At 41.1% G+C, this 25,466-nt stretch overlaps 2 protein-coding genes across 3 annotated transcripts in view; one reads left to right on the forward strand and one right to left on the reverse strand.

The window, feature by feature from the left end:
- LOC139069571 (involucrin-like) overlaps nt 1–25,466 on the forward strand; it is a 299,878-nt gene that overhangs the window by 272,677 nt on the left and 1,735 nt on the right. The gene's annotated exons all lie outside the window — the stretch shown is intronic.
- LOC107391362 (protein phosphatase 1 regulatory subunit 29) overlaps nt 1–25,466 on the reverse strand; it is a 312,738-nt gene that overhangs the window by 190,277 nt on the left and 96,995 nt on the right. Inside the window, exon 2 of one of the 2 annotated variants that reach the window (XM_054743519.2) lies at nt 12,020–12,083. The exons of the other annotated variant lie outside the window; for it this stretch is intronic. The gene's annotated coding sequence lies outside the window, so the exon portion shown is untranslated. The remainder of the gene's footprint in view (nt 1–12,019; nt 12,084–25,466) is intronic. 2 annotated transcript variants of the gene reach the window in all.

The following is a 25,466-nucleotide window of genomic DNA, read 5'->3' on the forward strand; positions in this document are numbered from 1 at the left end:
TGAAGGCGGGGGGGTAGGTAGGGTTTCACAGCATTTGTCTGCATTCCTTCCATCGTGGGGGTTGTTTTGCATGCAACTCCAAGGCTGCTTATGGCGTCAGATTCGATAACAGAACTTTGTTTGGGTCGGACAGAGATAATGTTTCCTCTCTGCCTTAAGTCTGTATTGATCATTCAACGCCTCCAGTGAAGCCAATTCAGTGATTAAACATCTCCACACCGTCCGGTGACCCTTTCCGAGATGACATCAATCCTGCGCGCTAACACCGGTAACGCAGCTAAGACATTGTCCAGCTTGTGATTCACCTCGAGCAACGTCCCAGTCTGTGAGGTATCCACACGGACGGTGCCGTCCATGGTTGCGGGTCGCCCTCCAATCGCTCCCGTCATCCCAATTTTTCGGAAAACCAGATATCCTCCCACTCCAATCAGAAGAAATCCAGTGATCATCAGGCCAAATATCCACATATCTTCGACCTCCTCAATGGACAGCTGAGAGAGACAGATGATATTCCACTTCTTCCAGGAATCGAACATATATCCCGCTGCATGTGTCCCGTGAGGACAAGCGCGAGCCCCCTCCTCCGTTCTCATCGTAGAAAAAATCTTATCAATCGCGTTGAATGACCAATTTATTAAATCCATGCTGAAAAATAGTGATTGCCAGAGGAAATGCAGAGAAGCGATCTGTAGGCAGACGGGACAAAAAGAGCCTTGGGAAAACACAGATAAGGGAGCAAAAGCAGAAGCGACTGTTCTCTGTGAGTGCTAGAGAAGAAGAACTCACTTGCTGTTAGTTTGCTGTTATTGTTCTGAATGACTCATTAAAGGAAGTAAAACACCACGGTCACACATACCTCCCTGTTGATGGTCATTGAAAGGTAGCTTGAAATATTTTTAAAGCCATCTATGTTAATAATTCATTGTTAGCATTATTAGCTCAACGTTAGCTTCTAGCCTTCTTTACTCTGTATTAAAGTTAAACAAAAATATGTCATGGCTTTTAGGGGTACAAGAGATACTTCTGGGTTGCTCCTGTTTACTGGCTTCAGTTCTTTAAACACATCAGGGGCTTTTTACCTGCTGGTGTTGAACAAAGGTGTGACCAAGTCACTGCTTTACAAGTCACAAGTAAGTCACAAGTCTTTCCAGTCAAGTCTTGAGTCAAGTCTAAGTCAAAGACATCCAAGTTGAGTCCAAAGTCAATGATGTGGAAGTCCAAGTCAAGTCCAAGTTCTTAACTTTGAATTTTCAAGTCATAATCAAGTCATCTATTCAACTTCAATTTAAAGGCAATGATAATAAATAAATTCCAGAAATAAAGCTTCTTAAAGCTTCATTTATTTGCTCAAACAAGCCGAAAGTGCATCTGAAACTGATTATAAAAAAGTGCTGCTGCATTTCGCAGTACAAGATCAAACCCAGAACGAAGAATGATTTATGATTTTTGTCCACGCCGTGCCATTTTTGTGCTGAAATATCAAATATGCTAAATTCATCATCAAGTCAACAGATGCAAGTCGATTCAAGTCGCAAGTCACTGGCGTTCAAGTCCGAGTAACGTAAGTCTTTATAGATTTTATCAAGTAAAGTCAGAAGTCATTAAAATAATGACTCGAGTCTGACTTGAGTTTAAGTCATGAGGTTCGAGTCCACATCTCTGGTGTTGAATTACAAATACTGGTTCTGCAGCGTTAGCTCGACACAGACTCTGCAACCACACAGGGTCACTAATTGTAAATAGTGACTACGTCCATCTACGACCAGTTAGAAAGGAATGGCTGAGAATGAAATTTGTTTTAATACAACCTTCCGTCCAACATGATTGACTGTTTTGTGATTATTTCACTATAGAATTCTTACATATTGCTCTTTAATTGTATAAGTTTCCATCCACCCATCCATCCATCCATCATGTACACAGTCTTTCCTTCTCTTGAGGTTCCGGGTACACTCTGAAAATGAAATGTTGAATTTACACCAGTTGGTTCCATTAAATCTAACAACTTAAATGTAAAGACTGATATACATTTGCTTTTAACATACCAATCATATAACAATTTATTTCACTTTTTCTTTTTAAGCAGTTAGGATTAGTCAAACCAGTGGACAGAGACATCACTTGGTTCAACATCTCAATCTGAGAGTAACTTCTAGTGACTACTTGAAACTAAAATAACAAAGAAAATTGAAACATATGGACGACCCCACCCCCACCCCCACCCCCACCAACCCCCACCCCCACCCTTTTTTGTTTTTACAACACATTTAGAGCAAAAAGGATCAATTTGCAGATCAGGTATCTTTATGGTCAAATTTTCAACCATGACCTCCTGGAGGGCGAGCAGTGAACACGACTGGTGAAACGGTAAAGAAAATGAACAAAACCACTGGAGGAGGACATTGGCAGACTAAACCTGTCAGGAAGCAAGGAAGAAAAGAGAGTAAAGCCAGAGAAGAAAGAATGGTGCTGGTGAAGGGAAGGCAGATTTACAGCTTTTTGAATTTATTGTATAAAACAAATGACTCAGTCGTGGAAAATGAAGCCTCAATGCAGCCAACCCACACCTAAAGTTAAGAAAGATGCAAAAACCAAAGTGGGAAGGAGGCACAGAGGAAGAAAATATATCTGAGCCTCTCTGGTAATGTGCAATTTCAGATGGAGCAACTGAAAAATAAATTATGTGAAAAAGGATTTAGTTTTGTATTAAAATTTAAGCTTTTACTTCGGTTCAGAATATTGCCGTTTACTTTGTTCCAGACTCTTTTGTTTTTAACAAACTTCTTTAAATATCAATCTTTTATTAAACACTAACGTAATGTATCCACCAATTATCAACAAATGGTGCCTCTGGGCAAGTAAACAGCCTTTGTTGTGTTAGCATTTGAAAAAAAAAAACAATATTAGTTTCATCCTTTGAAGCTTTGAGGAATATAAAAATGAGTTATTTTACTGTTTGTTTTTGGTTTAGAACTGGTTGAATTAGAGTTCTGCTGTAAATTATCTCCAAATAATTAAACTGAATAGTAATAATTAATGAGAAGTTCCAGAAATAATGTTTACGACTAGTTTGTGATGAATTAACCTGCATTATAAGCCTGGGAACACATCAGGCCAAGTAAAAGCATTGCAATGTCTTATTTCATGGAGTCGCACTCTGCTACCTTGTTTATATTTCAGATGAGTTATAATCTCAGGCAGTAACAGCCTTGCCAGCATAAGCCAGAGAAATATCATTTACAGTAATGTAATAAGCTGCAGCTTATTTGGTTAGGTCCATTCAACTGGCTGTTGCACTTTTAATATGTTCAGCAATTCAGTCCCGGCTCGGTTTGAGGGACACATCAGGACTAAACAAGAAAGTCTCCGTAACATGATTTAGACAGTTTTCATCAGACATTTTTACCTGCTTACACCTCATTTCACATGAGGAGCGCATAAAAGCGTTAGGACAACAAAACGCCATTTTCAGAAACCTGGGTGTTTTTTCTTCTGTCAAATGCCCCCCTCATCTTTTCTGAATTTTGAGTCATAATAAAATTTGAAATGCATTTGGTTGACATGTGCTTGCCAAAAAATATTGTTCAAATTTTGTAAATCTGCAAATGTGTACCGTAACTACTGACTCACGTGATTCTTACTCTGGAAGTTTGCCAAGCGGCCTCTTGCCTTGCCTTGACTGAACATGGAGGAAAAGTAATTCAGTTTTATTAACTATAATAAATGTAACTAATTGGTATTTGTAAATGGAGTTACAGTTACAAAACTGTTAGGGCTCTATTATTAGTACATATGTGTGTGTGTGTGGGAGGCTAGGGTGTGGGGTGATGCCTTTTGTTTTCTCCTCAGAAGTCACGATGAAGGTTCTTGTCCAACTGGAGTTACTACCCAGGGTTGGACTTGGCGCAGAAACCTGTTCCACAGGCCAAGGAGTCAAAGGGACAGGATATGATGGGCTATCAGAACATAAATACCATGGTGAATGTAAACAACAACGACAAACAAATCTAAACAGATTCAAAAACATATGGCATCGCTTGCTGTGCAACATAGGTGGGAAACATGGAGGAGCTCACGACTAAAGCAGGCTGTAATAAAATTGAAGACCCTTTTCCTCCACCTTGTATGTTCTCATTGGCCCCGAGGCAGAATATTTTTATTTCCTCAGAATTCTGGAAAAGGGTTAGTCCACACCAAGATCTGGATCTATTAATACAACATAATCCTGTTTCCTTCTGTTTGTACCTCCGTCATGCTACGTGTTTCACATAGTTCACTAAAATCAATAACTATTATACAAAGCCGTTACCCATACCCTGGAGGCATACCTGTTCGCTGTGATTATTGGTGGCTACAATTCTGCCAAGTAGTTATCATTTGCAGCACAATTTCAGTCCCACTCAGAGCGAAAGCTGCCTTGTTGGGAGTGATTATTTGCTGCAGCCCTGCTTGTTTGGAGCTGCACTCACATTTAATTCTTCCATCCCAAATGAACCCGTAGTTTTGCTCAGAATCATAGCAAAAGTTTGCGGATTTGATAAGAAATTACAAAAGGTGACAGACCGTGCCTTATTTCAACAAGCAGTAAAATGTCTAGGGTATGTTTGTTTTCCAAAAGGACTGCAGCTAAGTATGTCATCTGTATTTATCACAGATTTGTTTTTTGCATAACAACAATTGAGTTGACTCCTCCCCAACACTTCCATGGGGCGTGAGTGCCTGGTGTTTGTTGATTGTGTGCACATTTCCCCAACTGTGGAGCACTTGTCTATGTTGTTTTAAATATGTGGTTTGCTCTATGAAATTATGCATGGATAACTTGAAAGATTTGTGATTTAGCAGTTTTTTGTAAATAGAGGAGTGTGGCTGTCAAAACAATTTTGAATACAATAACTGGGGCATCCCAAATTACACTGAAAATTTCAAGATGTTGGAAGAAAAATCTAATTATACTGTGGTTAAATCTAGAAAACAAAAAGCATGATTGATTTGAAAGACCTGCAGTGTAATATAATTTATTGTAAACTGGCAGGGATTTAAGTTCTACTCATTAATATTCATGATATGGAAACTCCTTCACCTCTGATTGGCTAACAGCAATGCAGCTCTTCCACTGCTTCCGTTCGCTCTTTTCTTTTGGGTTAAAATGCAATGTTGATGTTTTATCTCATCAAATAAAACATACCTGAAACTGTTCAGCCATGTTTTGGAGTTGCTAATGCTAATAGTTAGCTTCAAGACATGCTCTTCTCTCTCCTGGTTGCTAAATCAACACAACATCCCATGGTTGCAGTCCAAGATGGGCAAGTCCATGAATGCTAGTTTTTCCTGTGACAAAGAAGGAACTGGCTTTTTCCTACAGGCTGTTTCTCTGTGTATTTCATTTTGATGGCCGATTAAGGGGGGGTCCGCTTTCAGCATACACGTGAAATTCAGAGATGAAGACCATTATTCTAAATGTATGATGTTTCTCAGTGAACCTCTGATTTAAAGACTTTAAACCCCAAACTTGAGCTTCCATTCTTTGTTAATACCCTTCCACTGACCCCATTTGGTTCAATCAGTTGGTGAAACCTTTGTTGTTAGGGCGAAAAATACAAGTGAATTTCCATGTAAATGTGACTGCTAATGCTGCATTTCCTATAATGTATTTATTTAAAGTCCTGTAGAATTGCAGCATTTGACATTCCTATAAACTGTGTGTTAGCTCTCACTGTGCATTGCATCACAATTCTGCCTTCTCTTTCTACAAATCCCAGAGTCCTTGAAGACGTGCCGGGTAAACAACTCAGTCAACCGCTGTGTGTGGACACACATTTGAGCGATGCAATTTTCAAGACAAAGGACAAAACTGTTTTGGAAAAAAAAATTCCTGTCAGTCTGCTGTTTCAGGACCATTCTGGTCATCATGAGCATAGAAGTGCAAAACTCAAAAAGAAAAACTTATAAATAATATTAATATATGTATACATTTAAACATACAAATCTCTCAGTCGTGTGTTTTGCTCTTTTCTGCCACCTGATGTGATATTTTCATCCTGTCCATGAACACAACCTGGAGACTTATTTGTCTTCCCATGAGTCACAAAAGGACACACACCTTAACACAGTCACACCTGGCCAACCTGACAACATGAAAGAGAGTCAAGGAAAAAGCTAAATACAAACCTAGCTTGGGCCTAATGGTTGTGTACGCAAGTGTGTGTGTCTTTGTCCTCAACTTCGTGTGTGTTTGTCCTCATTATAACTGCCTGTAAAAGAAAGCATCAGCTAAATGCAAATGTATGTATTTGTGTCCTTTTGCATGTGTGCAGTTCATGAAGACTCCTGGGAAAAGTGTCAGCGCCGTGTGTGTGTGTGTGTGTGTGTGTGTGTGTGTGTGTGTGTGTGTGTGTGTGTGTGTGTGTGTGTGTGTGTGTGTGTGCCATGAGGTACTCTAGCTTTTGTATAAGCAGTCATGCATCAGGATTCAGTGTGAGTTTTGAATTCCTTGAGCAGGTTAACACACCTGCCATTTACCTTCAAACACTTTAAATTGGGCTTCTGTGATACACCGTTAGCTTTGTCTGAGTAGCATGCAGCATAATGATTCAAACACAGCTCTGAGTAGCCTATGGGTTCATTCGAGGTGAGTGGGAGGCGTTAACGGTATCGAATGTGAACTTGTTTCAGCAACATCTCGAGAAAACTACCAAACAAAAACTTGACATAAAATTTGCATAAGTTGCTAAGGCTTGGTAAATGGTAAATAGTTGGTATTTGTATAGCATATTATTGGGTTCACAGCCATCCACCCATGCACACACACATTCACTTGTTAGTGGTGATGAGCTACAGTCAGTGTGTTTACATGCAGCCAGTAACCCTTTTAAAACCCGAATATTCACAATAACCTGGTTCCGCAGGTCCATGTAAACACCGCCAAAACCCCGGATATGCTCATAACCGGGCTTTTAAAAACCCGGTTACTACACCTGGGGTAACCCTTTTCTAACCCGAATGTTTGGTCGTGTAAACGCATACCGGGATATCCCCATCAAAGCGTGTGTTCTGCGCATGCTCTGTTCGCAAGGAATCTTGGTCTTTTGAGTAGCGAGACGTCTTGTATGCGCCAGAACGCCGGAAGTAAACAACAAGTTGGGAGCAACATGGCGAGTCACAGCACAGCAGTGTACTTTCGGGGTGACGAAGAAACTAAAGCACAAACAAACGCGGTCGCTATCTCTTCCGAACTGGGAAACATGTTGTTGTTTTCACGGATACCAGAATGAGAAGAACCGGAAATGAGGCATATTGCGTCTGGACATAGTCCATACGTCCTGACGCTACCCCAACGTCCGCATTTACATCGGGTTATGCAAGTTAGGGGTAACTCTTTCTATTTATGCTTGTAAACGGGTTATTCTGATCAACTCAGAAACCCGAATGCCGACCTTAACCCGATCTTAACCTGGATATTGGCTGCATGTAAACGTAGTCAGTGTAGCCAGCTGCCCTGGGGCGCACGAACGGAGGGGAGGCCTGCCGTACATTGGCGTCACCCGCCCCTCCGACCACCACGAGCAACCAAGATGGATTAGGTGTCAGAAAAAAACTCGTGATGGGTTAAGTGTTCAGGAAGACTCTGACAGAGTTTTTATGATGTTTCTCAGAGTAAATGTTTTGTGTCACGGTGCAGAGTTTAACATGAAACTGCATAAAACATGTTGGCCAGAAGCAGATTTCCCAGGAATTAGACAGATCCCTAAGGAGGTTCTAACACAGACAAGAAGCTGCTGCGATTGTGTTGTTTCAGATACATACAAGATAAACTCTTTTAAAGCACATAACAAACGCTGAGATAATTAAACAGAAGCTTTCATCACGTTTTCTCAGAATTCTGGTGAAAAAAGAAACTCTAAGAGTAAATCTGAATTTTGTCAGATTAAAGGTGCAATATGTAAGAACATAGTGAGAATTTTACAGTGAGAAAATCCCAAAAGATTTTAATGTTTCAGTCATTTTGGAAGGAAAGTTATACTGAAACATATTTCATATCCAGCAGGCTGCTGGGATTGTCAGTTTGTGTCCTGGAGGGAGGAGGACGTACCTACTGTTTACCATCAGTGAGTGTGGGGTTGCCGTGTCTCCTGCGAGCTAATACTGCAGCACAGATGATTGTGATTTGATGACGGCCGGCAACAAGCTCCAGAGTTGTTTGAGGTGTTTGCAGAAACCAAATCTTACTGCAGGATGTCATTTTTACGTCATTTATAATGCACCTTTAAAATCTGGGTTTTTTTCTTCCCTAAATACACAATCAGAGATTAGTTATTTAAAAAATACATTAAAAAAATTGCAAAAATAAAATGGGATGGTGATTTTAGTGGAAAAAGCATTAAAAACAAACTTAAATAGGTCTAAAAATGCTACTGTTTTTTTAACTGCCATTCTGTAGTTCAACATATTCAATGAAAACTCAGAAAATCTGTTTAAACCTGCATTTTTAAGTTGGTCTATCCATATTCATAAAACCAATTGACAGGTTAAAATAATTTTAACTAAAGTTATTCAGAGCCATGAAGACGGTCCAAGAGCCTGAGCTGAGGTAAATGGAGTCTCATGAGAGGAACTGTGACATAGTATGACAAGCTTTTGCTAATAGAATATATAGTTCATGAAACATTTGATGATAATAGTAATAATTTTATGCACATTTCACAGCCATTTTAGAGCTAAAAGGCAGAATAGAATTTATTTTTTATCTTGTGATGGAATTTTACATTGTCCCACATTAAGTAGTCTCTGTCCCGCATTTGTAGGGCGACGGTGGCACAGGAGTTAAGTGATCGATCAGTTATCAGAAGGTTGCAGGTTCGAGCTCAGCTCAGTATGTCTCTGTCGTTGTGTCCTTGGGCAAGACACTTAACCCACCTGCCGGTGTTCGGATGGACCAGTGCCACCTGTGCAGCTGTGGCAACAATGTATCTAATCACCACCAGGGTGTGAATGTGTGTGTGAAAAGGTGAATGAATGTATATCAAATACAGGCCATTTACCACATTTGGTGACTTGGGAAATGGTCGTCCTGTAAGAGCACTGGGATATTTCTGCACACCCCTGTCCTGCATGGTTTCAATGTCTCTGCTTCAAGCACACCTGATTTACATTTTTGAATAGCCTCCTCAGGAGGACATCAAGTGCTGCAGAAGCCTGTTAATCAGTCATTAATTTAAAGAGCGTGTTTGAAAAATGTGTCACAAGAAGGCGTTGCCTGGCAGACTGAGAGGGCGGAGCCGCTAACAAACACACACACACACACACACACACACACAGGTGCACAGTGGCATTGTGACATTATATGGTACCAGCTAAAGTCAGTAAGGTACCTCTTAGCCAATGGCGTTGGCAGATTTAATTTCAAATGTAGTACAGAGTTTTTACCTAAAGAGGGCACAACAGTGATAGTTTTAGGCAGAATACTTAATTTTTCTAAGTAAGATGATCTAAAGTGCCATACCATTGAGTACGCATGTCTACAGCATGATTAGACACTCATGTATATAGTTTATCAGCAACAACAAAAAAAGACTTGGGGGTGACTTGCTCTTTAAGTCATATGTGTGGCAGCAGGGATGCACTGGTGTTTGAAAGGGCAACATGGAAAGCATGTGGGACAGGGGGTGTTGAGGACGAGGGTTGGGAAACCCTGCATGTCTTTTTGTTATATTTCTTTTAAAAATACCACAGAAGAAGTAAAGAAGATACTTTTCATGTTTATTATTTATTATTTTTTTACCACCTGGAAGTAGGAGGATGATGTTATTTACATGCAGCTTTGTTTGGTTTACAATTTATGTTGTTAGATGTAAGAACACAATGGTAAGGTCAAGTTATTAAAATTTATAGCAGGTCTGCTTTTAGTGACAGATGAGTTTCACGACAGATGTGCACCGTGTCCCCTTATTCTTGCTCAGAAATCAATTTTGAACGTCTTTTATTGGAACTAAATCTAAATTAGAGGCTTCAAAAACAACAGCTCCAACACCAACGGGTACCGCTCTGATGGTCGATCTTTTATATGAGGTCTATGAATAAAGCACAACGAGATTAAAGCAGAAATCAAATAAATGCAATGTCACCGTTATCCTTTGGATATCAGATTTACTTCATCCATATTCATTAGCACACAAGCAAATGGTAAACAAAGATCTCTTGTCAACGTTTGCAACAATCTGTCAACAGCGGAACATTTGTCCTCGCGGCAAGAGCCTGATAAACATGGCAGGAGGCTGCAGCCAAAGAGTCAACACATTATGATGAGCTAGAGTGCTGGGCAATGTGACTAACACTGGCACTGGCCAAGGCTTAAAGATGTGAAACACTGAAAAACTATTTTTAAGGTCTTTTTTCAGAGCATCATCAGTAACTCTGAGTTTTTCATGCAGACCGAAAATGAAAATAGTCTCCTACACCTATCTCCTGCATTAGCGTTTGGTAGAAATCCAGTTAAACTGTAGGATTTGAAAAGCCTCACAGATCTACGTCACATTGTCAGTTACTGTAGCAGTCATGGACTCACCAATCTTGACTCCTGATAGGGAAGGTTGTTGTTAACATCCAGTAATCGGCAGCGGACGTATCGGATAGTTTAAGCTAAATGTTAGCATTAGCAACTTCACCCCATGGCAGAAGTTCCATGGCTTGTGTTTTTTGTGGAGATAAAACATCAATGTCGCAAGTCAGTGGTAGAGTCGTTGGTATCCAATACGGGGGCACACGTTCAAATATCAGGAAAGAAGACTGCCAAACCCGCCGTCCGAAGCTCAGCTGTGATACCGCAGATTTGGCCCTGCTGAGCCAGGGGTTTGTGGGCTTTTTGTGCCTTGAGTGCTGCCTGCAAGGCATTCATTCCTTCTGGAGACCACTGCAAATGTATTGATTAAGTGAGTAATCTACTCCTTTTAAAGATTTTGGTTTAACATTCTTGTTGAACTTGTTTAAATGACATCTAAATAGGCTGCCATGCTTCAGCCTAGTTTATGCTTCTGCGTCTGCATCGGTGCGGAGACACTCAACACCATTATCTGTCCTCGCGAGGGCTCTCCAGTAGGCTCGCAAGGATGGACAGTGTCGAGCCCACTTTTCTAAACATCCGTCGGACGAGACAGAGAATGCAAGCTTGTGATTGGTCAGGACACAGCTTTCGTCAACAGCACCGCCATTACGAACTCAAAAACATAAAGTGAACCGAAGATATTTAACAACAGATACAGAGCAGTTTGAAGAATGGAAAAACTCTAAAATATGAACTTTTTATTAATCCGTGACTGGAGGAGTAAAAAGATTTGCAGCAAAAATGACAGGAAAGGTGGGTTTAGAGGTGGCCAGTGCATGAAAAGGTGGAGGAGAATGAGAGACAAATTTTGTCTGTTAAAAAGTGTCTGAAATGCAAAAAACACGATATAAACACAATAGAAAATGCACTTTCTTGGACCAGAGACATGACGGGATACCCCAGAACAGCACTACGCCCTCTGTTGTCCTCGCAGGGAATTGCTTTGCAACACTTGCCAGGAGACGGAGAAATCCAAGAACAAAATGTTTCTGTCAATGCGTCTCTCCCTTGTGGAGTTGATGCTTTATAGGCTTTAGACATGTCTCTCTGTAATGGCCCTTTTACAATGATTTAAGCAGGTTTAGAAATGTTACATTTTCATCTTATTTACAGTTTGTGTGTGTGTGTGTGTGTGTGTGTGTGTGTGTGTGTGTGTGTGTGTGTGTGTGTGTGTGTGTGTGTGTGTGTGTGTGTGTGTGTGTGTGTGTGTGTGTAAATGCAGCTTTTGATATGACAACATTGTAGAAACACAAAAATGTCTCGTAGTTAATCCTAATAGTTGGTATTTTGACTGTGAATCACCAACACTTTCCCTTTAATGTATAGAATCGTTGAATACAGCATTGCAATAATGTTTTTACACCACTTTAGATTCTCTTGTAGCTTCTTTAAGCTTTTAGCAGAACATTAGTCACAGCTCACCTTGCTGTTTACAGCAAACAGTCATCAGTTACTGGGACCCACACATGTTGTCACATGCCTTCATCTGAAAGGGAAAAAAATCCTTTTGAATTTCTGCATTAATTAAACTTTGTGTGACAGTTTGAAGTAATAGAAAACTGAATAATGAATTTGTCATTAGTCCACATTACAATCAGATGATTCAAATGGTAATCACATCGCATTTTCACCTTGCAATCAGTGCTAGAGGACTAAGGGGAACCAACAGCTACTTCTAAACCGTGTAAAATAAGTCAGGCTTGAATGGAATTCAAATGGTAACATTTAAAATATAAGTGACATAAAAATAGCTGCACAAAACCTATTGGTACCGTAAATACAGTTGTTTACAGCTTGATGTTCATTTGTAATGTTGATTAAAAAATACTATATGAAGCAACAAAATCTAAAATGTGAGAGTGTTTGTGTGTTTTACAGGATCCTGATCTTTGGAACAACCATTTGGCAATAATAAAGGAAGTGAAAGCTGCAAGGAAAACTAAACCTGACAGCAACTTTAAGGCAAATAGAATTTCATTTATATAGATAGATTTGTACGTGAGATAACAAGAAAATAAAGGGAAGGAGACCATAAAACGAAGATAAAATGTTGATAAAACACATGAATACATTCTAAAAAAATAAAAACACAAACATTAAAAATGATACAATAAACTCTCATGCAGTTTTAAAGCCATGAATGAAAATGTGTTTAAAGATTAGACTCAAAAACACCAGCAGTTGGCGCTTGACTGATATGTAAGAGCAGCTGGTTCCATAGGAGCTACAGCTGGAAAGGCCCAATCGCCTCAGTGGAGATTTCTGGGACCTAGGGATGACTAAAAGCAAATAAGTTTACAGTCTAAGTGATCTAGAGATGGCACATAAGGCTGTGAGGGACAGAAGGCTTCTATTAACCCTCTCAGGGTCAAAATAAGTTTTGATAAAAGGACGAACAACGAAGTCCTTCAGGGGTACTTCTGAGTTTAAAAATGCTCATGAAATACGTATGTGGAGTAACCAGGTAGGTAGATTTTAACTGTCGCAAATCTGCAACGCCTGCCTCCAGAGGGTTAAGGGCCTTAAAATTTAACCAAAACACTGTAGATTAAACTCTAAAACTAACAGGGAGCCTATGAAGAGAATCCGGCACTGGGGAGATATGGTCACACCTTTGTTTGTGGAAACGAGCAAACTCCAGGTGCCAAAAATGAAGCCAAAGCGGATGTGAAAAAAAATGCTGTCATCCCCCTTCACACGCACACACACACACACACACACACACACACACACACACACACACACACACTACAGACTGGATCCAGAAAGGAGCAAGTTTCTGCTGACTCCCATGTTAAAAATGCCAGCTTTACAGCAGAAGTAAACATATTTACAGTCTGGTACAAAGTCATTTTAGGTCCAGTTTATGTCCACACATAGCGTTATTTTTTTTTAACAAACATCTTCCCTTCCAAAAATAACGTCCACACCACCTCGCTTTTAGAAAAAACTTTCATCCACATGTAACTGCATAAGTTACACATTCACATAAGTGCATTGTTAAGCACATTCATGGGTACGCCAGACCTGTAGGCAGCCGGGGTTTCTCCGAATCCTATCCATGTTGTCTTCCTGCTTAACTTCAACAAAACATGGCGCCTAACTCGTTTGTGTGGACTGATCGGGAGATAGAATTTCCCTTAAATGTAGCTAACTGAGCTAATCATCTACCCCACCCTCACAGCCCTGCTCTCATCTCCATTTTTTGTATTTTCCAGGAGTGATGAGACGTGTGCCAAGATGGCAGTGGTAGGAACCGCCCACTGTGCTTCAGTTATACTCTTCGAAACCTATGGGTGACGGTTCTGGACCAGCTGTAGCTGTAAGGGGATGGCCTGGCTAACACCAACATATATTCTTACCCACCTGGTGGGTAATAAGTACAATGTGGATCTTTAAATGATTAAAATGTTTCACTTTAGATGAATTCTGAGTTTACAAAAGTATTGTTTTACCACAGAAATAATCTGTTTCTAAAAGTAAAATTTTGTGTCAACTAATAGATCCATCATGATTGACTTTCAAACAGATCTAAGCCATACATATATGTAGTAGAAGCACTCAGTACCAAATGGTTCAATAATATTTTTGGTTTATTGTCAGTGAAGTTGGGGAAGTTTGAAACCATCCAAACTTTTACCTCAGTGAGGCAATCAAATAGTGGTTTTAGTGTCACACATGGAATGTAATAAGATGTTCAATGGTCTAGGTCAGGGATTCCCAAACTGTGGTGCGCGCACCCCTGCTAGGGGGTGCGCGAGGTGAGAAGTGTAATGGCTGCGGAGCTAAGAGAAGTCTGTCAGATGTCACCATTAGCGTAGAAACTCATTTGTGGGTGGGCCTAAGAAAAAGTAAGTGGGCACAATAAATGTAATTGAAAACAAGTATATGTTTGTGCGCGCGCGCGCGTGTCCTCCACATGTGCCCTAGCTTCATAATAACAATGCGCCGAGCTTCAGCACTCTGGCCTGCGCACGCCGATATGTTCCGTATTTGATCATTTTTAACGGTGTTGGAGGAATCTGAAGGTGGCGAGTCATTCTGGCAGATTGTAATTAACACCTGTCTCATGCAGGTGTTCTGACGTTGTAAACCTCACACACAGAACATCGTGGATGTAACTAAATAACAAGAAATGATTCCCATTCAGGCTATTAACAGCGCGCTGAAGATCTGAAGTTCAGAGTGCGTCTGTCAGAGGTCAGACGCGTTCCGGCTGAACCACGGCTCACGGGTGCACAAGTGGGCACATCTGGGCTGGGCAGAAGTCATTTACTACATTGGTTTAAATAGCGCCAATAACGAGACGCGGGGACTGGAGCGGCTCATGGAGCACACACACACACACAGATTCAATAAGCGCACACGCTGCTTTAACTCCGGCCCGCTGTCAGACTGAAGGCAGAAATGAACTCTGCCTCCACCGTGATAAAAACTTTTAAGAGGTTATTTTTCATTCAAGGTCAAATTAAGATATTAGCTTCTGGGATGAGTCGGGTCCGCTCCAGCCAGTGACTCCGAACCTGACCACAAGTCCACTGCAGCATTTGTTATTCCAGTCAGCATGACAGCGGATCGCAGATTCAGCCACACCATAAAACAGCAATAAGTCGGTCTGAGGTAAAAGTGAACATCATGGCTATATCTTGTCCCCTATAGACATTTGATTACGCACAAGTAGGTGATCCGTTCAGGTTTACACAGAGCAGAGGGAAGGAGCGCGCTCTGGCCGCACAGGTTAAACGTTCCTACTTTAAGAAAACCGTCAAATTGCATTGTTTATGTGCTTCCTGGGCACTCTAAATATTTATTCAAAATGAAATCAAAGGAAATTGTAATGGTATCGAATTAATTAATTAATTAAAAATAATTATTAATTACTATTTAAAAAATGAAAGTGATGGGGAATTCTTTTAACCCTTTCTGTTTAGCTTGACATCTGATATATATATATATATATATATATATATATATATATATATATATATATATATATATATATATAGAGCCATGCCCCGATGTGTGGGCTGGGGGGGGGGGGGGGGGGGTTGCGTCGACATGGTCGGGACATAGAAGGGGGTGCGCGGCTAAATAAGTTTGGGAACCACTGGTCTAGGTAAAGCCTAAAGGGAGCATGCAGATAGACAATATAAGTGGTCCAAGATTAGTTCCTTGGGGAACTACAATGTGAAAATGGCTAAAAAAGCAGATTATTCCAGGTAGGAGGAAAACCCATCCCCCCGTCTGACAAGTAAGAACTGCTGATGGATCTTGTTTAACATTTTAGGTGAAACTTGAAGGAAGCACAGGCTCAAATGATAAAGGCAGCAGAAGTTTTGGTGGTGATGCATGGTTCATGGGAATGCAGACTTATGAGGGATCTGATGTTCTTATTATTTTTGGCGTAAAACAAAAAAATGAACCTTTACACATGCTTTAGGAGAGTTAAAAAACATGTAGAAAGGGGAATAGTCAGAAAGAAGTCATTGGTAGAGAAAAAAGCCAGAGGATTGTGCGTTTTCACAAAGACCTCTGAGAAATATATAATTAGCTTTTTCTGCTTTAAAAAGTCTTGTTACCTGTGCAAACTCATTCTTAACATAACAAAAGACACTTGCAATTCTTTTTCTTCTCCCACTTTCATTCAACCTTTATACGCTTGTCTGGAAGAACGTGTGCTTTTCTTTGTTCAAGGTTCAGACTTTAGTTTTGTTTACACGGCTTTAAACAACGCAATAATATCAGGAACATTTTGACATTTGAGATAACTTTTAAGCGGCTGTTGCATGAAAAACATGACAATAACAGCAAATCATCAAGTAAAATCACAAATATATTTTGGCATAAATGCTGCCAATGAGAAAAAAAAGGTCATTCGTTATATATTTTTTATATTTCTTTGGTCTGTAAGCAAACACGGGGCTGAGTCAACCCAAACATCACAAGTTTAAATATTGAATTGTTTGGTTAAAAGTTAAGAACTTCTACTGGTAATCTTATACAAAATAATATTTGAACATGCAGGTAAGTACTATGTGAATCAAAATTTGTCCAAGTTTTTTTGTTTGAGTGTTTGTCTCATTTATTTGAATGAAGTGGACTGGATGTAAAACTTACACTGCAGCCAACCACTAGGGGGTGCTCTGTTTGTTTTAGACTAACTTTTGTTTTACGTTGTTTTACATGTTTGTAATTTTGCCAAATGTTTCAGCAAAACCACATTTTTTATGAATGTTTTGCTTAGTGTTGGGGACTAATTTATTTATTTATTATAATTGTTTTATTTTTAATGAGAATGTTGTCCTAATATAGAAATTTGAATAACAGCAATCATTACCACTTTCTACAAGCAATCTTAGTAGATTTAAATATTTGAAAAAGTAACTGGTCTGTATTTGATATGGCGCCTTCTAGAGTCCTGGAACCCCCCCAAGGTGTTTTACAACAAAATCAGCCATTCACACATTCACACCCTGGTGGTGCTGAGCTACATTTTAGGCACAGCTGCCCTGGGGTACACTGACAGAGGCGAGTCAGTCGTATACAGGCGCCACCGGTCCCTCCAAACACCACCAGCAGGCAAGGTGGGTGAAGTGTCTTGCCCAAGGACACAACGGCAGCGTCAGCTTTCAGATAAAGGTATTAAAAAGACAAATGCACAGTGAGGAGACAGGTTTTGCTTTTGGTTCTACTAAACAAACACTAGGGAGTTGTAAAAGCAAACCTAAACTGTCTAGTTGTCACGTTAACCCCGGCTTTCCACAGCAGCCGTCAGCAGCACGTTACTGCAGCAGCACGTCATAGCTGCTGATAGGAACGGCTGTGGTCAACAGAACCTTTTCCACTGGAGCCTTCGGCAGCCGTCAGCAGCGCGAGTCGGCCGCGTCTCAGGAGCAGCATGTCGCGGCCTTTACGCGCCGGTTCTATTTTCTACGCGCGACGCCTCTGAAACGGGTCAAGTTCGACATTTTTGGGGAAGGAAAGACAGGAAATCGGACGCGAAAATGGAGAGAAGCTCCAGAGTTTTTCAGAATAAAGAACGTATTGCCTTCCGGTCGCTTTACTTTAAAAAGGTTACTAACTGTGCGTCCCCGTGAGAAGTTATCACCTAGCTAGCGGTCTCCTTTGTTTTTCAGGTCCGTATTGGCGATTATAAAACGGACAGAACATAAAAACACAAACATTTTAGAGCCATGTTGTAATTTTCTCCTGCTTGTTGTTGTGTTTACTGACGAAGTCACTCGTGTGACTTCGTGCTCTGTCGGTGACAGCTGCTCCCCTGCTGATTCGCGTCTCGTGGGAAGGGCCAAGCAGCAGCTTACGCGAGCAAGACGTGCTGCTGCAGTAACGTGCTGCTGACGGCTCCCGTGGAAACCCGGGGTAAGGGGATGGTTAGGACCCAAAAATGCAGATACCCAGGATGACTCGAGGCAGGAGCTGATGTAAAGAATAAATCCTTTTATTTGTAGGATGACAATGAAAATAAACCCAAAAGGCTGCGAGCCAAAAATCCAAAAGTCCTGGAGCACAGGACACCGAAAGCTCACTTAGAGCACAAAGTCTGGGGACGAGACAAAAGGCTCACACAGAGCACCAGAAACCGCTGACATAAAAAACAACAATGGACCGACAAGACACTGAGACAAGACAGGGCTTAAATACACTGGGGCATAATGGGAGGATGATGAGCTGCAGGTGTGAGAGGAGAGAACCAGGTGAAAGTGATTGCTGTCAGGGTGGCACTGGCCCACCCAGGACCCCCCTTACAGCAACCCTGATCTGGAGAGCATTCTAAATCTAAAGCTTTTAAACCAACGTGTTTGTTGTTAGCTGGCAATGATTGTAAATTCGGATGTTTGCTAGTGAATGAAAAGGACCACTCGCTACCTTCATTTTGAACCACTCAATCGTTTTTTTTTCCTTTTTTTTTTTTTTTTTGCTAAATTCTTACCTTTTCAAAACCTTTTAAACTTTTACTTTACCTCAATTCAAGCTTCAGCGGGCCATGGGTGCTTTTAATATCTTTTTCAATCCAGTCCTTGTGTAGCCATTTTGAGAGGAATGCTTTTTTATATCTATTGGGGATGAAATCTGAATCATTAAAGGAAAAAAGTCTGTTTCTACTAAAAACCTCATGAGTAAATCCAAAAGAACCTGATTTGACCACAATTTTTAATCTTCTTCTTCTTTTAAACACAAAGTTATAAGCAAAAACATTATCTGACATTTAAAAAAAATTATATCATCTATTGAAATAGCTGATTTTTTCTAAAACATATGCCTCGTTTTACCCCTAAAAAATCCCTTCAGCGTGTTCGCATGAATGAATTAAACTCCAGCCACGGAGCAGAGGGACCTTTAGTGCTTAGCAACCAGACTTGAGTCAAAAATATCTCAAACAATCACCAGAGCTTAAAACTGCTTCTCTCTATGTCACGACTTTTAGCGATATATAGCTGTGAAGCCCCGCAGCTGCTCACAGGAGGCTCACTGCCACACGGAATGAACTAGACAGAAATCCAACCTCTCACACCTGCAAGAATCTACAGGATTTCACATCTGGGCCAAACACTGAGGCAACTGCCAAGATGGTGACTTGTCCAATACAAGGGGCCATATTTGTAATTGAGAGAGCTGCCAGAGGTGGAAAATGCAAGAACAGTGGAGTGGAAAATAAAGCAATAAGCAGATATTTGTGTGATGCAAAATGGGAGGGGGGTGGGGAGTACGAGCAGAGGACATGAATACCTGAGGTATGATAAACAAAGAGAGGAGGATTGAAGAGATGATATGAAAGAGAGAAGGAACATGAGGCACAAAGAGATGGCCGGATTATTTTCGTTTGCCTGCTAAGTGTAATGAGAATAAACAAACATAAGTTTATTGGTGAAGAAAGAATTTTTTTCTTGCTTTCAGTAGAAAACAGTGTGTCTCATTAGTGAGGATCAAGAGGTTCGAGGGAGCAAACAGAGTTGATTATGTTCCACAGCTAAAACCACAAGAAGCTCTGGCCAAGCAGCATGATATTAGAAAGCTGCTCCGTTTGCAAATGAACCAGACTTTAATTATGAACACCAAACACAGAAACATTTGGACTCATGGAAGAGCATGAATGCACAAATGTGGTTTATTTCTGATTTTAGACACTTGACTGTGAACATTTAAATACTAATTTTAACAAAAGTCTGTTTTTACATATTTCATTGGTCTGTCAAAGCACAAAAATCAATTCAGTGTCATTAGGCCTCCATAGTGTCCTTTCCATTGAGCTAAGCTGTTGCTTCCATCCAACCCATCTAACTGTTACAGGTCAAACACGTTCAGTGAAGGTCACAAGACACCATCTCTCAAAGTCTCACTTATACTTTCACAAGCCAGTTTCTGACTCAGGAGTGGCAAAGATCAGGTCCCCACCTAAGCCTACCACCCAACTTCAGTCTTATCCAGCCTCGGCTCTTTGCCCTGGTGGTGGCATCGCATGGTAAGTACCATAATTTCCGGACTATAAGCTGCACCTGACTATAAGCCGCAGGTGTTTTAATGTTTAATTACCACATTCCTGCTACCATGGAGGGGATTGTCGGGTCAAAGCTGACTGGAAATGCAAAGCGTTCCATTTATTAACATTTGAGAAACACAATAAATCTTTCAATCAGTCAAACATTCACATTTTCATATCGTGATCAGCATCTGTGCAGTGCACAAATAAGACAACAGTGTGCTCCCAGCAAACGTCCTGCAGTCATAGTACCATAGTAATGCAGTATAATAAAAATCAGAGCTTTCAGTGCTTGATTGCTTTTAACCCAAAAGCAGCATCATAGGCACATCTCCGTTTGTTTTTCATAATGAGGGTGTGTGCATGAACACTTCCTTGGTGCAAACTGTCTCGCTCTCCTACTGTCTTGCTTTCATTCTGTCTCTGGTATTGCATTTGGGCTCACGTGTTCTGTTTTGCTACTGTTACCTGGTGTAAACTGTCTGTCTCGCGTGAATGCTGTCTCACTCTTGAGCTTCCTCGGTTGTGCACCCTCAGGGATGTTAATTGTAAAAAAATCCATAGATAAACTGCACCGTTGTACACCTTGCAGAGCCATAAGCAAGTGAAAAAAGTAGCGGCTTATAGTCCGGAAATTACGGTAAGTAACTTTTCTCAGACGGGAGTTAGAAAGTACTTCACAATAAAACTGAATCAAATGCAAGAAAATAAACAAGCAACAATCCTAAGTAAAATAAAATGAAACAAGACATTAAATTAGGTAAATGCTGGTTTAAAAGTCCCACCGTCCTAATGGGTGTGACCCCATGAGGAAAGTTGGCCATTGAGCAGGGTTGATGGTTTATCCCTTGGGTCCACGTGGCAGGGGTGAGGAGTGAGCACCACCTCACCCCTGCCACGTGGACCTCAAGGGATAAACCATCAATCCTGCTTAATGGTCGACTTTCCTCGTGGGGTCACCCACAAAGACAGTAGGAGGGTTAAACTTTTTTATTTATTTATTTTTAACACACAGAAGGAGTCAGTACAGCAGAGAGAGAGAGAGAGAGAGAGAGAGAGAGGAAGAACATTCCACGACCTCCGAGCCATAGCTGTAAAGGAGCAATCTCCATGGGAATTTGAGTGGGTCTTTGGGACCACAAAGAACATCTGGACTTCTGATTTCAAGCAGCATTCGGGAGTGTATCTCCACAGAAGGTCAATTGTAAAGGAGGGGGCCTGGCCATGTAAGGCTTTAAAAGTGATGGGTAAATCTTTCAGATGAACTCTTAAAGTGAAGGGAGGCCAGGAGTAATGTGGACTACTGCATAAACAAAGCAGGAATGCAACCTGATGGATGGAAGAGCAGTTTAACCACATTTTAAAGATGCATGGAATCAGAAATGACATCCTGTGGTCAAATATGGGTACTGCATGTTACAAAACCAATTGGCTGTGTCTCAATTCAGGGTCTGCATCCTTCGAAGGACCCAGCCCACCCGGCCGACGTGGGCTGCGTCCTCCGTCTTCCGGGTAGACCGGATGTTAACGGCTGTGAATTTGGACAGGCCTAGCCAAGGGCGTAGGAACGAGTTTAATATTGGGGGGGACACATTTTGGAAATCTAAAAAATCTGTTGTCAATATATACCGTAGGTCAACTTCACTGAAAAAAATACATTAATTGATTATTTCTGATTCTAACGTGTCACTGAGTGTTTCATGCAGGCTGAACATGAACATAGTCTCCTACCGCTATCTCCTGCATTAGCTTCTGATAGAAAATCTGATAGACGGTGAAACTCTAGGATTAGAAAAGTCTGACAGATGTTACTCAGGGCGTAAGGCAAAGCCCAGAAAGACAGGAAAATAACTTTTATAGCCCAGTTCACTAACATTCTTTTTTTTTTTTTTTTTTTGATCGGGGACCCATGAGCCAGCCAGAAGGGGAGGAGATTTAGGCTCCTTTTGACACTGTAGACCACAACGTTCTACTAAACAGGTTAAAGGCCCTGGCTGGGATTTCAGGTTCTGCTCTAGATTGGCTCTCTTCTTATCTCACCAACAGAACATTCACAGTGAAGTCCGAAACCTTCTCTTCAGATACTGCCTCTCTAACATGCGGGGTCCCACAAGGTTCAGTTCTAGGGCCTCTACTATTCGCTTTCTATATTCTTCCCCTAGCTGGCATCCAGGGGCATAGCACCAAATTCTGGGCCCTAGGTACAAGTCTTCTAGGTGGGCCCCCATGCTCAATTACTTAATATCTCTCTTACACATTTTTTGTCATGCTATAAGACAAGATAATAAATATGATCTTAGTTTAACCTCTATATTGAGCAAATACAAATGCCAGCATAATAAAAGTGAAATGCCCAGACTTCACACATAATTATTTTTATTTGCCAACAATATGTTCAAACAAAAATCCTGGAATTTATTTTCCACTAAATGCCCACTGATGGGTCTTCATGTTAGCAAAATCACTTATGAGATCTTTAAAGTCCAATCCTTTGGCTAATTGGCTTTCAATAGACAGAAGAGCTAGGCTGTTCAGTCTATCCTGGGACATTGTTGATCTCAAATAATTTTTCACCAGTTTCAGTTTGCTAAAAGCCCGTTCACCCCCAGCAACAGTCACAGGTAGTGTGCAAAAAATCCTCAGTCCAATACAAACTTCTCCAGAAATGCTCTGTAATTGCATCCTGTATGGCATTAAGCAGCTCAAGAGGAGACCGAATGTGTGGAAATGTGGCACCATATATTGTTCTCAGGTGTAGCATCTCATTCTCAAATTCAGCTGTGAGATCCTTGTAATATTTTCTCATCAGTGCCTGGCATGATATCTTCATCTGCTCTTCAGTCATGTCTGTCATGGTTCATGATGTTAAGCTTTGCTGATATATATTGATATATTAAATACATATGACATGAAATAAACCAGGTTCTCTCTGTGAATGTAATGTACTCTAAATTTTATAATCCCTGCATTATCAGCCCAATTATAAGATTGTCCGTTTTCAAGATCAAATATAAAGAAATTTAAAATAGGCTTAAAATATCTAACCAAGTCAATAACAATCCTCTAACACCAGAGTCATCATGCTATATGAAAAACAGTGGCAGCTTCTCATTCCTGAGATTACCACGAATCCATCGATACCAAGTTTGTCCTGGTCCATGACCGGGAAGGAGCTGAAATATCCACACAGAGTGAACCTGTTTTTACTGCGAGGTCCGCGAATTAATTGGCGGCGGCCGCCCGCGATAATAATTCTGATTAATATATATATTAATTAATTAGTGTTATCACTGATAACACTAATTAATTAATATTTGATCTTGATGGTGACACTAAAGGCGTTTAACACTGAACACCTAACATGAATGCAGCTTCTGAGAGCTAGCTAATATCAGCTAAAACTGTGTTCTACTGCTGCTGCTCACCGTCCTTCTACTTGCTTCTGTTCAATTAAATTTTCCTCCTTCTCCTTCTTTTCTTTTCTGGAAGCCAGATTTCCCTTTCTTGGGAAAGCCAGTTGAGGTGGTTTGGGCATCTGGTCATGTCCTACCGGCAGAAGGCCCCCGGGTCGACCCAGGACACGTTGGAGAGGTTACATCTCCAATCTGGTCCGGGAACGCCTTGGGGTCCTGCTGGAGGAGCTGGTGGACAAGGCCGGGGAGAGGACGGCCTGGAGCTCCCTAATTGGGATGCTGCCCCCGCGACCCGGACCCGGATAAGCGGAGGAAGACGAAGACGAAGGGAAAAGACATGAGTGACTCTCCTGCCTCCAGCTCTGGCTGTCGGCATCTGCGATGTCTCATAGCTGTACATGCGGCCGTGCAGCCCTGGCCGCTGGTGTGGACTAAACCACTTTGCACATTTTTAAGGGGTGATAGATGCCTCAGAGATTATTCAGTTATTATTTTTAAGGCGAAATTCTGTTTCTTAACCTCTTTATCCAGGTAAAGGGAAGTTTATTAAGACATTAAGTAAGTTGGGGAGAAAAACAACAACAATAAAACATTTTTATTCAAAGCTGTCTCAGGGCCCCTCCCTGCAGTGGGCCCTGGGTAAACGGTACCCTTCCCCCCCCCCCCCCCCCCCCCCAGTCCGACGCCCCTGCTGGCATCATTCAGTCTTTCCCAGACATCTCCTACCACATCTACGCTGATGATATTCAGCTCTATATGTCCTTTATGCCACACCAGTTGGACAGGCTGGCCACACTTGTACTCTGCCTGACCCAGATCAGTAACTGGCTGTCCAGCAATTTTCTTGTCCTCAGTGCTAACAAGACAGAGACCCTGATCGCTGCACCCCCGGAACTTCAGCCAAAAATCGAGCAGGAAATTGCCTCTTTTTGCCCATCAGCCAAGGCCAACATTAGAAACCTAGGAGTTATTTTTGATCCAGCTTTAAGTTTAGACTCACACGTCAAAACCATCTCCCGCTCTTGTTTCTTTCAACTGAGAAACATTTCAAAAGTCCGTAAACTGGTTTCTACTGCAGATCGGGAAAAAAATCATCCATGCCTTTGTGTCATCACGCTTAGACTACTGTAACGCTCTTTTTACTGGTCTCAGCAAAACCTCCCTCTCACGCCTTCAAGCCATCCAAAATGCAGCAGCCAGACTCCTAACCAAATCCAGCAGACGAGCTCACATCACTCCAGTTTTACAGTCCCTCCACTGGCTCCCGGTAGAATATAGAATACAGTTTAAAGTTTTAGTCCTGACCTATAGAGCTCTTAGCAACCAGGCTCCAAGCTACCTATCTGAGCTTTTATCCCCACACACCACCTCTCGGAACCTTAGATCCACATCTGAAAACCTCCTGGCTGTTCCTCGAACCAGACTGAAAACCAAAGGGGACAGGGCCTTTCAGACTATTGCCCCCAGACTTTGGAACAGTCTACCTTCAAATCTCCGTCTCTCTAACACTGTAGAGGTCTTTAAAAATCATCTAAAAACTCACCTTTTCATCCAGGCGTTCCCTCCCTAAATGTTCAAAAAGATGGCTTTGTTCGGGTTCACACCTTCACTTTGTTTATACTCATGATTTTATTTTCTACGTTTAACACTGCTATTGTTTTTCTGATGTTTTTTATTTGCCCTGATCTTTATCATGTTGTACAGCGCTTTGTGATTTATGTCTGTGAAAGGCGCTCTATAAATAAACTTTTACTTACTTACTCCCCATTAGCCGGATCCAGGTGATTACCGGCCAATGTGGACGTTTTAATTATAAAAAAGCTGTTTATGTGTCAGTAGTGTTTTATTTTTATTTAATAATATGAATGTAGGATATATTTTAATAATAAATGTAGGATATATTTTAATAATAAATGTAGGATATATTATCTTATGCCTATGGGTAGAGATGTGTAAA

This window comes from Nothobranchius furzeri, chromosome 4 (assembly GCF_043380555.1).
Source record: "Nothobranchius furzeri strain GRZ-AD chromosome 4, NfurGRZ-RIMD1, whole genome shotgun sequence".
NCBI lineage: Eukaryota > Metazoa > Chordata > Actinopteri > Cyprinodontiformes > Nothobranchiidae > Nothobranchius > Nothobranchius furzeri.